The sequence below is a fragment of the Crocodylus porosus genome, unplaced genomic scaffold (genome assembly GCF_001723895.1).
Source record: "Crocodylus porosus isolate Cpor-Errol unplaced genomic scaffold, CroPor_comp1, whole genome shotgun sequence".
Lineage (NCBI taxonomy): Eukaryota > Metazoa > Chordata > Crocodylia > Crocodylidae > Crocodylus > Crocodylus porosus.
In genome coordinates this window covers 174,965,909-174,984,026 of record NW_017728886.1, presented here as the reverse complement: position 1 = coordinate 174,984,026, position 18,118 = coordinate 174,965,909, and the positions used below count along the sequence as shown (strand labels likewise).

The following is an 18,118-nucleotide window of genomic DNA, read 5'->3' as shown; positions in this document are numbered from 1 at the left end:
TGGTGGAGCCAAGGCCACAACTGGCCAGTTTGGCCAAGAGGTTATCGTGGGATACCAGGTCAAAGGCTTTTTTGAAGTCAAGATATATGACATCAGTCTTTTCTCTCTGAAGCAGACTGAAGTTACCCTAACATGAGCTAGGTAACATGGCCCAGAGTTAACCTTTGTCTGAAGTGGCACATCTTTGACACACTCAGAGAGCACTTAGTAGAAGTTAATGAGCTTTAACATTCAGATGATCACTTTTAAGTCCCCTTAGTTTGGTCTTGTTATTTCTTTCTGTACACTCTTAGAAATTTAGCTAACATAGAATTGAAGTTAGCTAGTTTTGCTTGATGCCCTTACAGAACATCAATTGATCATGTATGTAAGTCTGCAACTAAAAACTATGATAAAAACTTTGATCCCAAAAGCTTGCAGAAAAGGACAATTTTCTTGCCATTTTCCCGTTGGTCTACTAAAAGGTATCATTTTGGAACTAAGAGTTCTAGTCTTTTGTATGTCTTTGAAAACAAGGGATTTGAGAATAAAGCAGCCCAGTTTTATCATCCTTATTTTGTCCTCCAGAACTAACAGGAACCAGGGTTCTCACATAATAAGTGGGCAAAAGGAATGACTAAGTAAATGTGCCATTTATTATTTTATATGGTCTCCCACAGAATTTTATTCTCTCATTTATCTGCATGCACTCCACCTGCTGTTCTGTGTGTTAGCGTTAGTTGTATTGACTGTAAAGTTGTTAAGTAGGCATAGCCAGCTGGTGTTCACTAAGCTCTTCCTAAATGCATCTTTTGACTTAATGAGGATATAGTCTGAAAGGATAAGTCTGGCTTCTCCACACAGTTAATAAGCCAAGCAGACTATTGTGCTAACACAGCGATACACTTCCAGGATCTGAGATAACTAAGTTAGCCACAAATTAGCTATTTACAAAGCACTGCATTCTGCTGTGTAGACACAACCTAGGTTTTTCCCTGTTGAACTTATGTGCTGTGTCCCCTTAGTACCACAGCATCATTGGAAGGAAAGCTCTGCAATGCCTGTTACAGATGCTTTAAGAGGAATGTCAAGCTGATCTGTGAGTCATCAAAGGGATACAGTTCTCTTCCAAGAAAAAAAAAAGACCTTTCTTTTCTCTGTAAATAAACAAAGGATCTCTGACCTCATTTAGCTGATGACTTTTATACATACAAGCGATGTTGTGCAAAATTCTTTCTTTTGCTTTTATTTGCATTTTATCTCAAGTTTTAATGAGTATCTTTTAAGAAACTATTGTTGTTTAGGAAATTCCCTCAAAAGAATAATTGTGTTCAAAAGAATGAACACATCCATTCTTAATGGAATTTAGACACCTACTCCATTTAAGGTCCCTTTCAACAGTATATAAAAGCCTTCTCACTCTACTTACGCAAAGCATAACAAGAGAAATCTAAGGACTCAGGTTCCTTTCTCTTGACTTAATGAGGGTGAGATCTACATTCACTGATGATTACCTGTTCAGCTCAGATAATGTTTTTAATGTTCATTCAGTCTTTTCAATGTTCTTTTTTCCCCTCACTGTTTTCTTTTCTGTTTTTATTATTTTTAAAAATATGCACACTTTTATTGCTGAATTTCAGTATAATTTAAGTTGAAACTTGACTAAAAGTTTACTTTTCTTGTTTTTCCCTTTTTGTCCATAACCTTTTTCTCTCCTCCTTTTTTTATCCATACCATCTATATGTCTTGCCATCATCACTGCCATAAAAATATTGATCTTACTCAATTATTAGATTAATTTATGTATCTTAATCAGGACTAAGTAAACAGTAGCTTTGATTACATGATGCAAAACTAGATAATAAAATGCAGATAATAAAAAGAAATTTCTCTAAAATGTGTTCTGATATGACGGTCTCCTATTTGTATCAGCTGATGTGTATATTGTAGTTTGCATTTCTCTGTCCCAGCCAGCATTTCACTTTCATAGAATTCATGTAAGTCACTGTGACATAAATTTCATTTCAACCTAATTGGTACTTTTTTTTTTCATTTGCAAGACTGCTTCTGTACTTTTAAAAAGATCTCAGAAATATTATTTAGAATTCCCAGAGTAATTATGGGCCAGTTATTTGTGAAAAAAATAGCTTTATTGAAATGAATGAGCTAACTGATTAGCAACTCTATATCCATGGATCCTAATCAGTATAAAGCTGGATGACAGGCAGTCCTGTCATTTAGATTCTTTTATAATGGTTTACTGATTATCTTACCAAATAGTGTATTAATATGGATAATCTGATCACAATAGTGTATGAGAAAATCTGTGACAGTCCAAAAAGACCTAGATAACATTTCCTGAGACTAAAACCTGGCCCTCCATAGGAAGCAGATCAGTTGAAATGCATCTGCCCACACTATAACTCTGATTGCTGTCATGTCCTAAACTGAACTAAATTAATCATCAAATAAACTGAGTAAACCAGTGTGAATAATTATGGCAAGCCTTCTGTCCACTTGAAACTGACTGATGCTGGTGTTCATGTAGTTTGTCCCCTGTGAACTCTGTCAGATCTGAATGATTGTGTGGCAATTGTGCTATGATTTCGGCATATGTATGTTGGCTATTTGTTGCAGTCATACATCATTTCTTACCTGCAAGTCCCAATTCTAAGTGTTCAACTGCAACGCAAGTTTTATTTCAAATATATAAACTCTAGATCTATGCATTAGTTTGTCATGTACAATATAAAACAAATTATTATGTAACTGAATGCAAATCTACCTTTAGTTTTACCAGCATAAACATGAAGAAATTCCATGGAGTCCAATGGAATCACTGCAGATTTATTTCTGAGCATATGGCAACAGAATTTGTACCATTTCAAGGCCTAGTATTTATTAGCAAAGTTATAATGGCAACAGGCGCATGAAGAGGTATCACATTGTATCACTATATTAAGGATGTGAATCTGCCAAAGCTTTGAAACTTCATAAGGCAACCATCTCCTCTTGCTTTTTTTCCCCCTATAGTTCAGTTGTACCCCTTCCTATCATCTCCTACTCTCTGCCTTTTAGCTCAAGAGAGCAAGCAAGCAGCATGTGTCCAACACCAGAAATTCACTTTCACTTTGCTGCAATGGCACTGTTGGCATAATCAGAGCCTAGTAAGAGATGCTTCTTGCCCAGTCCTTCTTAAGCCCTTGCCCCTACTCTCCCAAAGGATTTGCCTAGGCCACAAACCCTACTTGTTACATCTCTTTGCTTGCAACTGGTACTATAATAAGCCAAGCATTTCCTCCTCTTCCCCCAACAAGTGCAGCTGCCATCCCTGCAAGTCTTGTGGCATTCTGGAGAGAGCTGGAACCTTGTATTCCATACCAGCCATTTCTGGATTTCCTACCTGACCAATCTGAAGCTTGCACCCTTCCCATCCAAAAGCATAGGCATAGGATAGGAAGATGTCACCCACACCAAGTTTTCTGGGTTCTCTGTGTGAGAGAAGAGCATTGATAGGACTGTCTTCATAGCAAAGAGCTCTGTAAGGCAGCTGCCTACTCCTTGATTACTGCAGTCTCTTGAAATAGCAGTTCCTCCACTTTGGCTCTATGTACCTAGCTTGTACAAAGGACACATGTGGACAGAGGTTGAGAAGGGATAAGGCTGTAAATAGTTATTGTATATATGGCCAAATAGGATCCCACATTATATTAATATATTCTCATAATAATCATTCCCCTTAATACATTCCTGTTAGTTCCCAGAGTTGATGGTCCTTGACTAACACCAATAGACTATAGCTGAATGATTTTCATAAAGTACATTTGAATTTCATGTTTCAGCCACGACTGGGAATGGAGCCCCTACTGAGGAGCTTGCCCATATTCTAGGGATGTGCTAAGGAGCAGCATCTCTTTCAGCATATCCCTCAGGCCAATCAATAGGTATACCATCCTCACTGCCTATGAAAGCAAACGGAAGTCTGCATCCTCAAAAACTGAAATAGGCATTTTTGAGTTGTACATATTTTTTATCTGTGCTTGTTTTGCAAATTTTTATATTTGTATTAATCAATATATGCTTATAGCCTGACTGATTTTTAAACACGCACACAAATGTTGTTTTGGCTTATGAACTATATTGTAAGAAATACTGCTGTCATGAAATACTTGATATAAGGAGTTCAAACTTGGAAAAAAAATTCCATGCCAGAACCTTGATTGAACAATAACACAAAGGAGTTATTACATAGAGCTTTTGACTATAGATATAAAACTCAAAAAAGGGCTAACTCCTAATCACTTTGGATTATTTAGCTTTTGGCAGTAAAAACTCTAGATAAGAACTTTAATGCCTCTGATTCAAATTCTGATTAAAAATAATATTTACTTCTGAGCAATGACTAATACATAATTATATTTTGCTCTTTTACATAGATTAGTATAAAACTAAATCTTTTTTTAAGTAATGTGTAGCTAGATAAGACTAAGTAAGCTAAAGAAAAATTGAGATGTTTCCTTGTGAATTTAATATTATGACAAATTATTTTAATTTTTTGGTTATTCAATAACTACAGCAAGTTTATTTTATTTAGAGATCTCAGAAAAAGAAATAAATTTAGTAAACAGATGCTTGGGCTTTTAAAATTCACTTATGTCTGTGCTTGAAATATAATGTATAAACTAAAATTGGGTTTAAATTATAACCTTCCAAAATTACTTCCACTTAGAACCTTTAAAAGATAGTTCATTCATTGTATACAAGAAAATCATAACTAGATATTTCTGTGTAAAAAACAGAACTCTCCTTAAACAACTATTTTGATAATGATAAAAACACAAACAAACCCAAACACATAAAAAACCCAATTATCTTTGCTTCTGTTCTCAAGTTCTATTCTACAAAAAAACCAAATCCAATTACAAAATGTTTGATTCACTGGGCAAATCCTTCAGGAACATTTTCAACTCTGCAGGACACCACTGACTACTGTAGCACTACTTGTCAACATAATGATGTAAAAGACCACATTCTGTGATTTCACGTTTGAATCTGTTTATGAGATGATTTGCAGTCAGGCACTTTCTGTGACATTCTAACCTATTTCTTTAGGGTTAGATTTCTCTCCACGTATGTTAACATTTATGTTTTTCCTGTTATAAGGTCAATAGCAAAATCAGTTCCATCCCACTACCAAACTAGGGACAGAAGTTACACATAAACTGGTATAAGTGATCTCAAACGGGACTAAACCTGTAAGAGAACACAAGTTCAGTGCACATAGACCGCTTTCAAAATGGCAAAACCCAGTTAAAAATAGATTTGGATGGATGTGTAGTATCTAATTTAATCATTTTAGATTGGATTGGTTGATTAAACTTCTGTTCCAGATACCCTCCTGATTCAAGTTAAGTCAACTCCCAGCATCCCAGGATGCATTGTCGCACCCTGCTAACCCCACTCGCAGGGCAGGCGGGCTAATCTCTACCTTTGCTCTTCACCCCTTCATGCTGCCTACATCTGTCAATCCAGTGGGTCAGTGACGTGGAGGTTGGAAAATGGAGCACCCCCACCTTGGCCCCATGTCCCCCTCAATTAGGTGTTCTATAGGCCTGTGAGAAGTGACCAGTATTCGATTCAGATTCGATCAGTTCAGGGAACAGTGACTCGATTTGGTGATTCAAATCACTGTCCTGAATTGATTTGGCCGAATCTGATTTGGAGATTCAGCTGCTGCTGAATCAGTCAAATCTCCGAATCACACAGGCCCCATCGCCCCTGCTCTCCCAGCCCCAGCTCCCAGCTCTTTAAAAAGAAAAAAACACACTCCCTGGCTCCTGCCAGGTGGGGGACGAGCCCCGCTGCCCCCCATTGCCCCTCACTGCACGGGGAACTCTTCTACAAGCCCCCAGAAGCCCTGAGGCTGCTGCACCAGCCAGTAAGTCCAGTTTTTTTTGTTGTTTTGATTTTTTTTTTAAAGGCCAGGAGCTGGGGTGGGCATGGCAGCCATGGGGATGCTGGGACAGTGGGTGGGGGTCAGGGGGGATCATGACAGAGCCCCCCATGCAGCATGGGGCAGTGGGGATTGCTCCCCCACCACCTGGCAGCACCTGGTAAGTAGGGGCTTTTTTTAAACAACTGGGGGCCATGGGGGGGCCACTTGGGGGGTCTGTGGGAGCTGGCAAAAGATGTGGCCTGGCAGGGGTCCCCTCATGGTCCCCTCCTCTGCCCCCTACTTACCAGCATGGTGTCCAGGTCCAGCTCCCTGATGTAGGCAGCGGGGACTGCCCAAGTTGCTGAAGCTCTCCAAATCTTTTCTGAATCAATTCAGACAGCTTCAAATCAATTCAGACCTGTTAGTTGGTTTCCTGATTTGATTTGATTTGGATTCAGAGATTCAGCCGCCGAATTGGGCTGAATCTCCTTCAAATCGAATCAGCACCTGAAGCTTCATACAGCTCTAGTGTTCTGTTCAACTTAGGAGGTGGGGAATGCTACATGAAGTCCCCCCAGCAGGACCAGCTGCACAGCTCTTCCCCTTGTGAGTCTCTGCCTCTGACACAGTGGGGGAAGGGGGGATTAAGGGTCCTACCCCAGTCTCAGCCTACTTTGAGCTGGGGACTGCCCAGCTGGGGGAAGCATCCACTGCAAGGGGGTTTCTCCACCCCTGCCAGGCTGGAACAGCTGCACACCTCTGCCTCCTGCAAGTGTCTGCTTCTGACCCACAGGGGAAGAAGGGGGGAATGAAGCCCCCACCCCTGTCTTGGCCACCTGAGCTGGGGTCTTTCCAATATGGGAATAGCCTGTGCCATGAGGTGGGGAGGGGGTTTCCCCCATCCCCACCCAGCTGGACTGGCTCCATAGAAGGAAGAATAAGACCCCATCACCCAGCACAGGCCTGCTGGGCTGCTCAGTGTGTCTTGCCAGCTGCTGCTGGTGCCAAGCTCTGGTGGGATACCTGGGGGCCTTGTGCCAGTTGGCAGGGATGGGAGTGCTCCATAGAGGAAAGGATTGGGCAGCAGAGCTGAATCCTTCCCTCTATGGAGTGTTCCTGTTCTTGCTGCCTGGTGCAAGCTTCCCAGGTGGCCTAGCATATCCTGCCAGCTGCTTCTATTGCCAGGCTCCAGGAGGATGCACTAGGCAGCCCGGGGGACTTGCAGCAGGTCATAGGGTCCAATATGTCCCTCTATGGAGTGCTCCCTTCCCCATTGCTTGGAACAAGCCTCCCAGGCCCCCTGGCATGTCCAGCTAGAGCCTGGCACCACCAGCAGCCAGCAAGATATTCAGGGCAGTCCAGAGGGATTGTGCTAGGCAGCAGGGCCTGATCCTTTCTTCTTTGGAGCCAGCCTGGCCAGGCACAGACAGAGGAAAACCCCCTGTGGCACAGGGGCCCACCAGCTGGGAGGCTTGGGGAACTGAGATAAGGGGCAGGATTTCATTCCTCCCTATCCACTGCAGATCAGGGGCAGAGCCTCACAGGAAGCAGGGTTGTGCAGCCATCCATGCAGGCAGGGAGTGTTCCCCTCCCCGCATGGCGGGAACTCCTCCTAGCACACTCTAGTTCATGGTGGGGCAGGACCTGGGTAAGAAGGCTCTGCTTTTCCCTCTCTACAGGGGCCATCCTTCCTTGGCTGCCCAGCACAAGCCCCCAACCCCCAGATGTCCCCCACCCTGGATGCACTCTGATGCCCTCGGTAATGTCTGGCGTGCTGGGAAGCATGCAAGAGCACCCCTCTCCTGCCTTCTGGCTTTAGTCAGTGAAGGCACCTGCCTGCGTTCCCCGACTGAAGAGTAAACATAACTTCCATGTTAACAGTCTGATCTATGCAGGTTAGAGAAACTTGTGAAGATTGGACCGATTCCCCCTCAGGCTTTTTGACTGTCTGTACTTAGCCCCAATGAAATCAATGGGAGAAGCACAAATATTTTAAAATATTCTGAATTTTTCATTAAGGTCTGTGTTTTCTATGCTATCTGGTGAGTTATTATGGAGGCAATTCTTCATTTTCATGAGTGTAAATCAAGAATAACAACAAATAAGTCATTAGATTTTCTGCTGTAAGAGACAAATATCACATCACATTACAGCACTTGTGTGTGAGCAAAATTACCATGCCATGTTTGTGAAATGAATAAATAAATATAAGAGCAATAAAAAAACTGCACAAACAAATCTAGGCACAGTTAACTATCCCAATCCTTCAATTAAAAAGGTGATCATTTGCACTTCCAACAATTAAGTTTGCACTCTGTTTACTAATAAAATGCAGAGACAAAGGTCAATAAATCAGTGAGCCATTATTTTTAACACTACATAGCATTTTTTCAGTAAGTCTGAAAAATTGCCCTACCAAATGTGAGTTAGGCTAAAAAAATGATTTAGATTGATGACCATATAATGGATATTAAGGGGGAAAAATCACAGTTAACCACCAAGTGATTTTTTTTCCCCTCTAAGTGTTATGAATGTCAACCAGGAAATTCATAAAGAAAAGCACAGTTTTACAGAAAGTTTGCAACTAACTTGAGACAAGAGCAAATCAAACTTGTCTGCTACCAAAAAATACATACATTATTTGTAGACTGCAGAATAATAGGAATTAGAGATTGGAAATGACCTATTAATTTATCTGACTTGAAGGCAGTATTTTTTTCCAGATCGTATTCTCGTTAGTCTAGCCTTATGTTTCAGTTATGCAGCGTCCATTGTTTCCATTTCATAGTACAAAGATATCATATATTACTGTTAAGAATTTTATCTTAAATATTTAGATTTATTTCCTCAAGTTTTTTCCACTATTCCACCCCTACATTTTTTCTTGCTACTTTTAATTCACACTCTCAAATATGTTATCTTGTCTATATCTTTTCTTAGTTGTGTACATCCATGAATCAGTTCTTCCTGTTTGTCATTTTTGTTGCTATTACTTGTTTTCACCCCAGGTTCTAGTAATTTTTTTAGGTGCTGAAGTGTTCAGGACCAATAGGGAACATATAAACAGGGAATATCTATATATGCCCCTGACTGCGCAGTTGTTACCACACAGTCATTTTCTACTTGCTGTAGCCATTACTGTGCAGAACTTGCTTTAGCCATTACTGATGCTACTCTATGGCGATGCAGCGTCTCATGTAGACACACCCACATAGCTGTAGAAAGGACTACCTGGGTCATAATGATACCCACGTACTACATGCATAATCCTGTCACAAAACAGTTCATAAATTTATCAAGCAACATCTTAAAACTTGTTTCTGGCACCTACCATTTGTATTGGTGATGTTCCACATACAGTTCAAAAAGTTTCACGAGACTATTAACTTCCATAGTAATTGTGAACTCCATTTTGAATTTTAGTGTGAAAACAAACTTTTCTGATGTTCACAAAACACTGACTTGGTATTTTCCTTCCTCAACATATCTTTGAGGGTTAGTCTTCAGTTTGGAGACCTGTAAACCTATATCTGGAATTATTCCAAAACTCCAGTAAGTCACCTTTGTTTTTTGGGGATGGAATTGTAATCTCTTTCTTCCACTTTCTCAGATGTGGGGAACCAAAAGCCTGGATCTTGGTCCTTGTTTTCAAAATTCTGCATCACTGAAATTTAGTGCTACTTTGACCATACCTTAATATAGTTATTATTGATGTTTCTGATTATTCATATTGGGATGTACTTTTCCTTGAAAACTGATGCCCTAAGTATTTTCTACTTTCCCACACAATGGACATGTCTACGCAAGAAACTAACAATGTAATAATACCATGCAGGAGCATGCCACAGCACAAACCATGCTAATGTGCGACTGCACAGTATTATTAGGTTACTGCACAGTAACATCACTTAAAAGGTGTTCGCTGGTGCTACTGTGTGGTACCTTTTGTTACAACACACTTAATTAGTACTCGCTTATACAAATATTAAATTAAGTGCACAGTAAACACTGCACACTCATGAACATGTAGACACACCTGATCAATTGTACCTGTGCAAATTGAGTACAAAACGTTGCTACTCTGATGCAGTAGCAATGTTCATGTCCTCCTTTATACTCACTTTGCACAGGTTTTAAGTTATTATCCAAGGTAAAATTAATGTAGAGTTAGATAAAACCAAAACATCTATGTAGCCAGATGCCTCATATCACCAAAAAAATAAAAATAAATAGTTACTATCATTTTTTATTAGTAGTAGTACTAAAATATGCACTGTTTTGGGGGGGATTGTTATTTCTGAAGCAGGGAGAAGGGTAAAATCCTAATTCATAAACATTTTAGTATCCTGGACAATAGCAGGAAAGAGTATGTCCAGAGAACAGTACTATATGCCCATGCCCTCATCTCCATCTTTTGACATGCTCTCTACCTTATTTTTCTGCCTTCCAGTTTTAGCTTCCTTGTTTCACTGAAATACTGGGTTAATCTTCCACATATTCTGCTCAGCCTCATCTACCTTCCCACTTTAAGAAGGCACTGAGTCACCTTTTTTCCAGTCTTAGTATAAATTTGTCTGTTTATTTGAGCCTAAAATTGATCATCTGCCTACTCACCTGCCAGTTCTATCCCCACCACTGTATCTTATCTAAAATAATAGTTTATTGCATCTTTATCCAAGTTTCTTAACTCTCTTCAATCTTTGTAGTTCATTATTCCTCCTTTACCTGCATGAGTCTCTGCATCTTCTCTGTTAAATGTTATCTCTCCATCATACCTCTGTCTGTGCAGTTTTTTTGATATTTTACTTCATAGAGCACTATTGTAAAAAAATAAATTGTGCTGCATTATATTGTTGAGCCAAAGTCCCTGTGGGCCATTCAGACGGTAATTTTTCCTTCCTTAAGAGCTACTATAACTTCGTGGTCCCATCTTTTATATCCCAAACTGAACAGTGTCTGATATCTTCAGTACTTTATGTATTACTGGAATGATAAAATGCCTAATCAAACTCTACATTTTTAACTTTATTACTTTCTCTTTTTTTCCCTAAAAGAAGACACTCGAACTGAGAAGCAAGTAAAAGACAAAGGGTAATGTGGACCCTACCCCTATTACTAAAGGGGAGAGAGAGCTCAGGGGTAATTGGACTCTCTCAGGCTAACTCAGGCAGAGCCCTAAATGGCCTCCCCTCCCAGGTGTGAGCAGTGATTGACAGGCCTGAGGGCAGAAAGGGAAGGTCACATGGCCATGGACTTAATAAGCACAAGTCCTGATTCGGTGGAGGAAATCTGGCCAGAGGATCTGCAGGAGGCAGAGCTCCAGGATACAGCTAGACTGTGTGACTCAGGGAAGGACTTTGAGCTGCAGGGGAATTGAAAGGAACCCTGCCTCTGAACTAAAACCATCCCAAACAAATGTAGAAGGAGATAGTGAGTGAAGAACATCTGTCCGTTTGTCTAGTGGTTTGAGCACTTGGCATCTAGGCCTTTCTCTCCTTGAGGAGACTCAAACGGAGAGCTCCCATTTTTTAGGAGAGTAGCCTCACCACGAGGCAATGGGCTCAGAGGCTTGGGTGGGGGGAGCTTTCCACTCCCCTGAAGGTGGACATAGGATAGTCAAAAGTGCAGCAGGCATGAGGTTAAAGAAGAGCAAGCAAGTGAAACAAATGACTCTTTAACTATTGGTTAGCCTGACTCCTGGAAGAAGGAAGATCTGGTCTGGACTATTCTAGCCAATGGCTATCTAACATAAAAGGCGTAATTATTCCTAGCAGCAAGTACTGGAACCTAAGAGAGTGCTATACATGGGAGGATATGAAGTGAAATGCTCTGTTAGCATTCTAGTTCAGGTAAGTGTCTTCCCTTAGACTGACCCAGATCCTGACATGATAAAATCACCTCTTAATTAGGCACTTAAGCTCAGAAAATGAGTGGAAGTTCAGACACATTTGTGTCTAGAGTTCTTCTAGGCTACCTGCTCAATGACTATTCTTGACTAGGCAATCTAGATCTGTTTCAGGAAAAAACATTGCCCTCCACATTCACAGTGTAAGAAACTCTTTTATGTAACCAATCTGCTGTCACACTTCTGGGACAAGGTTGCAACAGATAATCGGAAGCACCTCTAATGCAATTATGAGCTGACCTTGAACGATAAGAGATGTGACTATAAGAAACCTAGAGTTCAGACCATAAAACAAAATGGAGGTGTGTCATTCTTGTGCAGTAGTTAGGAAAATAACCAGTAGCAACATTAAAACTTAGAGTTAAGGGGAAAGAACAATATAGAAAGTCACCAGCAGTGTAGTACAGAGAAAGGAATCTGCTTATTCTACAAAGTATATTGTATAAATGACAGCTGTCCAAAGTTCTATACCAAGGCAGGAGAAATCGGCAGGAAATATTTTAAAAATCTGTAGCTATCTTCTGCAGTTGTAGTATCCATTAGAGATTTCAGGCAAAACCTGCAGGGACTTTCAATTTAGTTTTTTGGTTCCAGTATAATCATTAAAAAACTTTATTACTAAAATGATTTGCTGGAACAAAGTATGCAGAATCTATACAAATCCCACTTCAGGAGATCACCCCTTATCGCTGCAAGAATAGCACTGAATGCTAAACTTAAGGCCTGTTTCAATTATCTTGAACAGATACTCAATGTTCTACCTAACAGGGCTGGCTCTAATACTGTACACTAGTGTATTGCATTGCAAAGCCTGAGATCTGCCTTTCACACCTGGGAGACTAAGAGCATGTATCAGAGAATGGGCGTGTAATGGAAATTGTGTAACCAGCCCTTGTTTAGAAGGGGATATAGTATGTAGCTCTGAAACAAAGTGCGTAGCCAGGCACAAAGTAGAGTTCGTGTGACCCAGGAAGAGATGAGGAATTTGGAAGCTAGGCTGTGAAGTTGGAGGAACAACATGAGGCACTGGAAAATAGCAAATTTATCCTGTGAAGTTGGATAGTTGGTGGTTAATTAAATTCTTTCAACTCTTATGATCTGACACGTTAGTTTATTTTAAATAATTGCTGAAGCTGTGTGATGGTGGCATAGGAGTCAAATTGACAAGATGTTAAAAATTAACAGAAACTTGGAAACACATTATCACTGTAGTCGAGCTTGCACATCTGGATTCTTTTTACATTATATTTTATTTCCTTGAATGAAAACTAGTATATAATATGTGACTGAGAGATGCAATCAATGCCTATATTTGGAAGTTTGCTATTCAAAATTAAGGAAGGCTTGTCATATTTGCTAAGATAGGTAAAAAAAAAAAACTTTCATAATGAAACCTTAAACTTTCAATAGGAGCTATTATAAGCAATAAGCAAAGTATTTTTCAAGTGTTGTTTTTGTATTTTTTGTAAATGTTCTGTCAAAAAGTTTAATATCACTATTGATTACGAGAATGGACACTTGCACCCTGACACTAATTTTTATGGGTATCTAGTACTTAGAAATCATTTAAATCACCTTTCTTACACATTTGCTACCATTTTCTAGAAAAACCTCTGAAGCTTTCCATGGTTTTCTTTTTCTTACCACAGTGGCTTATGAAGTGTTGCAATAAAGGAAGCCTTCTTCCAAAGGTGAATGGACATTTTTTCCATAGACTTCCAAGGCCTTGTCTCACAGCTGATGCATATGATCCTGCTTTATAGCCATGTCTGTTCTCCTTAAACTTTCCTGATGAATTGCAGTACTTTCTAGTCCCTACACAGCTAAGTGAATGCAAACTAAAAAACTTTGACATTTTCTACATAAGCAAATACATATAGGTACTTGTACATTCATGCAGATAAATACTTGGAGATGCAGTTTTGATTGACTTGTGGATTGCTTACACAAAGGAAATTCTTACAACTATAAATCATTTTCCCCAGACAATCTTTCTCCTCCAGAGTTGGTTTTACTCAATATAATTTTCCTTTTTTTAAGAGTCTCACAAGGATTCTGACTGCTTAATACACTCATTCTCAGCCAGCTAAAATTGGGCAGGCCATCATGTTGCCATAGCAACTGATTGGACAAAGACTTAATTCATTGGTTTGTCTGAGCCAGAACTGAGATTCTGCAGACAGTAATAGTTTTAAATTATTTATGTCTTGTCTATAAAGTCCACTGCCAATGGAATGTATATTTAATAAATAGGTGTCACTTCCTTAATAGTGAGGAATACACTTCAACTGTCCTATGCTGGCACAAGGCAGTTATGTGTTTGATAGCCAGATCATCAGGCAGTCGATGACAATGAATAAGAACAGGAAAACACAGTTCAGTAACACTAATAATTTCCATGTTGAGGTGTAGAATGTAGAAGTGTTAATAATTTATTGGATGCTTATTTTTATAAGAAAAATAAGAGTAACTCCAGAAGTAGCAGCTGTTAAGCTCTGCAAAAATTGTCAGGACAGGGCAGTAGCAGGGACACAGATTATTTTCTGGTTTTGCAAACTATGGGCTTGTACTCTGTTTTCCCTGCTCTAGTTCACAAACATAATATGTAGATTACATCGTTTGCTAAAGAATAAGAAATTTGTTCTATAGGGGCTTGAAAAGGGAAAGGAAAACAATTTGATTCATCAGTGTGTCATGAGGTGTGCTTTTTGATATACTGAGTTATGTAACATGGAAATGTACATGGTGTGATGCAGTCATCTGTTATGTTGTATGATGCCATGGCAGACTTTCAACTTTAAGTAATGAAAATAACTTGACAGGTTCAGATAAATGCCTACTACTCAATGTGTTGATCTCAAACAAACAAAAAGCTTTAGTATTAATTGCATTGAAAACACACACTAACCTTGATGTCACAGGGCACTAAGGTGCCTGCTTCTATAAGAGCAGAAACTGCCTGGGAAGAGGGTCCCAAGAGCCAGGCAGAAGCCCACAGGTGCAAGTTACTGTTTCAACAGGTCAGTGAATAAATTAGCCTGCACCTGCCCCTAGTCAGCTGACCAGGAGAGGCAGGGCCCTGGGCAAATATAAACCCCAGGGCCGGGAGCAGGAGAGGAGTTCTCTGTCAGCAGCCAAGGGGGAAGGAGGTCTCCAAGAAGACGCTCACCAGCAAGGCTTGGCTGCTTGTTCTACCCCAGGTAGGATTAAGTGTCTCCAAGAGCTCACCCGAGAATCTGGCTTACGTGGATGTTTTAAATTGCACTCTGTCACTTATTCAGCCCTGGAGCTACCTAGTTCAGCTTTATGCCAGCCCTTAATCTTCCCTTTGAATATTTCCACAGCTGAAAGTCTTGACCAAAATGGATATATTTGATATTGTTGATGATGATATTGTAGCAGTTAATCTCTTTATCTGAATAATAAGATCATAGAAAAATAGGGCTAGAAGGGACCTCGTGAGATTGTCCAGTTCAGGCCCCTGCTCAAGGCAGGATCATCCCAGACTAACCATCCCAGCCAAGTGTCTGTTTAACCTTCTTTTGAAAATTTCCAAGCATGGACATTCCCTATATTCTCTTGGTAGACTTTTCCAATGCTTGAATTATTGTACAGTTTACAAAGGAATGAAAACAAAGAAAAAAAGGACATTCAGTGCTACTGTATTACAATACTTTAAACTTGCTACAAATCTACTTCACTATGAGAAGTGCCCAAAGCATCAATTCAGGAGTTATTTATAAAATAGTAACATCAAGGAAAAAATGCCTGGGAAGTTTTATTTCCTTAAAAAAACAAAACCCCCCCCCCCCCACAAAAATGTAAAGCTTTTCAGAAGAGTACAGGAAATAAATGTAAACAAGAGTACCTTTTAAATATGTAATGTGATAACTTTACAGTTACTGAGTGAAAGAATAGTGTCATATAAAAATAGTGAATGGGATCTTTATTAAAAGGACATCAAACTTCTAAAAACTAGCTTATATTCTTAGAAAGAAAGCTCATAGGAAGATAATACATCAAATAAAAACTGAAAGTAGTAAGGTAAAGGATCCTATACTTTCTAAATTTGCCTTTTTAAATACCTATGGCATTTGCTGTACATCCAAATATTTAAATCTTACTGACTGCTTATAACAGTACTATGAAAATGCAAATGTCAGTCCCATCATAGAAAAGACAATTTAGAATAAAGAAGTAATATCTTCAGCAGAGTTAAAAGGGTCAAAAGCCTGAAATCTTAGGAAAAAAATCTTGACAAAATAAATTTATTTTAAACTTCTAATCAAGTATTTATTCCTGTGTAAGAGTGAAATAAATTCTATGACTGAAGAGGCGTTCAAGAAAGTTGGTAGGTCAGTTACCACTACATCAGTGTCCAATGTCCAAAAGAGGGCAAACCAGTTTGATTGGATAGTGCACCAATTGAGTTCAGTCTTCAGATATTAACATCAAAGTGTATGATAAAAGACACGCAACAAAAATTAGATAAACTTTGGGTGAAGACTAATTTTTCTAATAATATAAGAGCTGTTATTCAGATTATTGTAGCACAATCTATATGCATTTGAGGACCTCACTGAGAGGAAAACTGCAATTGTTTAAACATTTAGGACCACATGCCTCTACAGTACTGTTACTGAGAGCAGTGACTTCCTTACCCTCATACTATCCTGCATGCCACCCCTCCTCAGAAACTCCTGTTCATCTTCAAACCTAAACCTCTTCTATGCAGAGCACAGGACCTTCTTCTCATGAATGTATAGCCTGTAAAATTCTTCCAGGCAGTCTAATAACACCTTCTCCTAACTTCATGTTAATTCAAATGTTAGTCCTCCTTGATGACAGCAACTGTAGATGGAAATCAACAATACTGGAAGGATAGCTGTTTCTTGTTGTTTTTTAGTTGAAATCTTGTTCTCATGAAATTTCTAGCATAGTTCGGAAACTAAAGCGGTTCATATAAAATTTGGATAAAAGCTGATTGCTTGGGTATTTTTCTTTCCTAAATTTAAAATCAAAACTGGAGACCCATCACTTTTTCTAAAGTAGCAAAGCCTTGTAAAATGTTGCTTTTTGGAGAAGAGAAATATTCATGTCTCCTACAATCTTCCCTTTCACATTCTTATTTTTGGGTGAGTGGAGGCGTCTATCATGTAAAATGAGAGTCATGGCATTTAGTGAAATATTTCTGGGAATCGCAGGAAACTTTTATAAGAGTTTGGAAACATGCTGCTCAAACTTGTGGAGATAGAAAATTCATTTCCCAGCATCCTTCAAGGTTGAGAGTATGAGGAAAGGTGGACATGTCACTTTGTCCCCACCTTTACTTAGCTGTTCAGGGAAGTGTCCTGACACACCTGGAGGCATAAACCAAAATATTGAGATAATCAACTATACAACCTTGCCATAAAGTTTCTCCTCATAAAAAATCCTATCTAAGAAAAATCACTGCTCGTTCTCTGTATGCTACTAAGAGTTGGCCAATAGAGACTTTATCCCCAGATATCCATATTAAAAATGAGCATTTGCTCACTTTTAACTGCCACTGCTGTTCTCTAATATCTATAATAGCTAAGTAAGTAGTCTATTGCAGTTTTGGATTGCAACAGAAATGGTCTGAAACAAGTTATCATAGCTGAAATGATTGGCAATGGATCAGCATTCATGTTGTGCCAATCATTAGTATCTAGTTGACTCCAAACTGAATTTTGAGAACTTTTTGAGGAATCCCAGTGTTACTGCCACTGACCACCCAGACATTTTGTAATCCTATGGCTTTCGTGCCATTGAGCCTGCACTCTAAATCTTACAACATAACATTGAGGGTTTGTCGGCTGCCATGGAAAGCATACCTGAAACATAAATAAGTGTGCATGCAAATGTTTGCAGACAAGGTTCTTTGGGTAGATCTTATATATTTTATTATACCAGCTAAATAAACCTGTGTTGGCCTGAGCAGTTTAAAAAGCTGCTGTGGTGAGCATCTCAGGGCTACTTGCCCTCAGGACCTTGTGAGTCTCAGCTAGATGGTATTTGGGGACACTAGCCACTTGTGCTACCTGGACTGCTGAAGCAGCCCTAACTTTGAGTGGCCCCTGCCCCTGCCCGGGTCCTGCCATGTGCCTCACCAGCAGGGATCCTGGTGTTCTCTGTTTAAAATTTGCAAATTTTTACTAGTCGGAGGGGACCAGCAGGCACTGGGGGAGTCCCTGTTCCCCCATGCACTACCAAAAGTAACCAGGAATAATAGTCACAAGGTGGCAGAGGGTAGATTTAGGCTAGATATCAGGAGGCAC

The 18,118-nt window shown here is 39.6% G+C and overlaps 1 protein-coding gene across 5 annotated transcripts in view; it reads right to left on the bottom strand.

The window, feature by feature from the left end:
• Window positions 1-18,118, bottom strand: part of CDH19 (cadherin 19) — a 92,664-nt gene that overhangs the window by 65,597 nt on the left and 8,949 nt on the right. The window contains exon 3 of one of the 5 annotated variants that reach the window (XM_019545340.1): window positions 16,481-16,670. The exons of the other annotated variants lie outside the window; for them this stretch is intronic. The gene's annotated coding sequence lies outside the window, so the exon portion shown is untranslated. The remainder of the gene's footprint in view (window positions 1-16,480; window positions 16,671-18,118) is intronic. 5 annotated transcript variants of the gene reach the window in all.